A 3,922-nucleotide genomic window follows, 5' to 3' on the forward strand; every position below is an offset into this window, starting at 1 on the left:
ATATAGTGTACTCATATAAAAGGAAAAGATAAAAAAAATGGAAGTAGCAAAAAGATTTTCAGTTTTATTATTTTAAAAACTTGGTAATGAACTACTTTATTCATAGAACTTATTTTTTTTAATTTTTAGGGTTTTTATTTGTTTGGGGTTTTTGTTTGTTTCTTGTTTTGTTTTGTTTTGTTTTGCCATAGGAAACATGTGCTTGCTGGAGAGACAGAGAAAGGGAAAGTAAGAAATCACCCCCCGGGGAGATGGCCAAAGTGCAAAACCTTCTTCTCCATTCTCCTCTCGGAATTCTTTTTTTTTTCCTCTCAGAATTTTGAGCACACACACTGGCACTCAGTACGATTCCCAAGCCGCCAGGTCTGGGACTCAAACAGTGATAGTCCAGCACCTTAACCGTTACACTCCTTACTGGCTCCCATACAAATGCTTATAGAAAACAAACTGAAAATAATAAATAAAAGTCCAGCTATTTTTGTTCCCAATTTGTCAACTCTCAAAACCCATCAACTCCCAGGTGGTGTGAGGAAATACTGATGAAATAGAGTTTTCATCAAGGACAGTTGGACAATGAGAAGCAGCTATAAATAATAAGGTTGGCTGCCTGCTCTTCCTCTCATCCACACGTTCACTAAATCTTACACTTTATCAAAAAATGTTTTATCATAATGGGAAATATCAAGGTGTTCACTTGGCTTATTTCTATTCTAGGATACTACCTATGTCATTTAGGTTGAAGACTCTACAAACTTTGTTTTGAACTTAGATTTCTGAATTCTTTCAGGTAGTAAACATATCTTTCTCTTCCTTTGCTTCATTAAATTCAACTCTTTTATTTTTCGCTTGATAATAATATTAAGAAAAATAATTGTTTATAGGAGAAAAAAGTCTGGATGAGAAGAAGTTTTAACAACAGGTTTTCTTGGTTTTGTTTTGATTTTTCAGTTTTTGTTATATGGGGTGTGTTCACGCCAGAGAGTTGAGAGACAGAGAAGCAAAGAGAGGGAAAGTGAGAAATCATTCCCTCACACACAGGGGATGACCATACTGAATCCCTTTTCCTCTGTTCTCCTTTCAGGATTTTGGGCATGGATGCACAAGTGCTTGGCTGATATTTCAGGCTTCTGATCTGGGACTCAAGCCATAATAGACCATATGGAGTCTAGTGCCTTCACCACGACATCATCTGCTGGACCCAAAAACATCAATTTGAACACCAACAAATTAGTTGCCTGTAATTTAACAAGAACACACAAAATATAATGTTGTCCAGTTTATACAAAAGTCATTGCAAATAACTAGGTAATTATTTTAATTCAAAGAATGCATCATCTAGATAGATAATGATTAATCTCATGAAAACTGACAATTGAGAATCAGCATCATGGTAACAAAAGATAAAATTTTTAATAATTATGTTTCTATTAAATATTTGAAAATCACATGGGGGTCAGCAGGTGGCAAGGTGGTTAAGGCACTGCGCTCTAGCAATAGTTCAAGTCCCAGACCTGGTGACTTGTTTTTCCTCCTCTCTTTTTCCCTCCCGCCCTCCCTCTGGTGAACACACATGTCTTATAGCACATTAAAATAATAACAATAATAATAATAGCAATAAATCAATTAAATAAATATTTTTTTAAAAGAATCTGTCTTGTTTTACAAATTGTTTTAATCAATATTAAAGTAGATTGGCCAGTTGCAGTGGCACAGGGGTACACAATGCTCTGTGATACTGAAACTACATAGGAAGGTCTTGGGTTGACTCCGAGGTTCTCTTGCCCCATGCCAGGAGTAAGCATGTGCCTGTGATCCTGGCTGGCTGAATCTAGGGGTGGATCACAGCATAAAGACCTTATTGTGGGTGCCTGGTTCTCTCTGTCTCTATCTTTCTCAGAAGAAATAATTCATTAAAACCTTTAAAGATCACAGAAGCAAATAAATCGCACAAGACAAATAGAAGGAGAAAAGGGTAGAGAAACTGAGAGACAAAAAAAGACGTATACGAAGTTTTAACATGTATTTGATGAAAAAAACAGAAGAAACAAGACACAAAATAACGCAGGCAGTAGTAGAGTATTTTAGGACCAGCAGATGGTGTAATGATTATGTTGCTGGATTCCCATGTAGTCGACTGTGGTCCAAGTCCTGGACCTGATGGCTTAAAAGTCATGCCAAGTGTGTGTGCTTGCATGCCCATAGTCCTGAGAGGATAATGGAGGAGAAGGGATTCTGGTGTGGTCATCCTCCCCTGGGGGATTATTTCCCACTTTCTCTCTGTCCAACACCCCAACTACCACGCCACCTGCTGGCCTGGAAACTTACTTTTTAAAAAATGACCTGTGCTTTCTGTCTTATGTCTAAAAAATTGTGGAGGAATCCAAAATCACAAAGATTTTCTTCCATGGTTTTTGTAGAAGTGCTATGATTTTAGCTCTTATATTTGATTCTTTGATTCATTTTAGTTGTTATATATGATGTGAGCTTAAGAATTATGTTTAATTTTTATGTCTGTGAATGTCTAATGGTTCCAGCAGTATTTGTTACAAAAGCCTGTCCTTTTTCATTGCATTAACTTGGCATATAGGTAAAAAATTAATTAGTCATATTTGTGCAGGTTTTTTACTGGACTTTGTTCTCTTTTATAGTTCTATATGTCAATTGTTATGCTACTATGGCTTAAGCTACTATCCCCCAAAAATCCACATATTAAAATTTGGTTGCATTGTAAAGATATTCAGAGGAGAGTTCATCTGACTATGGTATTGAAGGCAGGGTCTCTGGGAAGTGGTTAGGCATCAGAGTGGAGCCCTCGTGGTGGACTCCTGGAGTATTTGTAAGGAGAGAGTAAGACAGAGATAGGTGGTTACAGGCACTTTCACCCTTGTGATGTGATGCCTCAAGACCTGGCAACACCCTCTTCAGCTATGACCCTTAGAACTTAGACTTTCCAACTGTGAGAGGAATAAACCCATTTTCCATTAAATTACCCAGATTCAGGTATTTTCTGTCATTGTCTTGATTACAACAGCAATCTTTAGTTCCATGAACCTGAATATTTGTCCACATTTTTTTATATCTCATTGACCTCTTATATTGCCTTTATGCTTTTCAAAACATTTTATCTATTTTTTTGGAATGTTAATTTTTTTCTTCATGTTTATGAACATTCTTTATCCTTTCTTCAATATTTCCCATGGTTGTAATTGTATTTAATTTTGGTTTTGGTCTTGTATTGTTAATTTTTAAGTTTAAGAACTATTATGTCTATTTTTTTTGTGATTTTCCCCCATTCCTGTGGGCTCAGATAGTTTTTTTTTCCAACCACTAACTTGTTCATTGGACATCAACACTTTTGTAGGTGAGTATTTCTAATACTGTTTTTACTCTTCGACCTTATCATGTCTCGTCCTCTCTTTTTAAGTTTTGGTTGTATATTGCCTCAGTCTCATCCATTAATGTTTTTCTGAGATTTCTCCTCAATGAATTCTCTTTTTTTTAACTTTATTTATTTACTTCTTTTAATTTGACCAGAAAGGGACAGAGTGAGTGAGAGAGCAAAAGAGAGAGGGAGAGAGAGAGAGAAAAAAAGTGAGAAAACAAGCAACCAGGTCCGGGACTCAAACCATGGTCAGCCATGTGGGAGTCCAGTGCCCTTAACCACCATGCCACCTACTGGAACCTCCTCGCTGAATTCTAAAGTGATCTCTTTTCCACTTTGTGTCCCAAGGTATAGGGTTGTGACCCTAGTGGTAGCAATAGATTTTTTGACTACAAGGTAAAAACCCATTAGAGAAAAAATTAAAGTTTGAGTTTGTAATTTAATTACCCATGTATATAAGAGAGTCTTCAAAAAGGCCATGGAAAATGTGATTTCTTCCTTTCTTTTTTTTTTTTTTTTTTTTTTTGAAGTGTTTTTTCT

Source organism: Tupaia chinensis, unplaced genomic scaffold (assembly GCF_000334495.1).
Source record: "Tupaia chinensis unplaced genomic scaffold, TupChi_1.0 Scaffold000014_1, whole genome shotgun sequence".
NCBI lineage: Eukaryota > Metazoa > Chordata > Mammalia > Scandentia > Tupaiidae > Tupaia > Tupaia belangeri.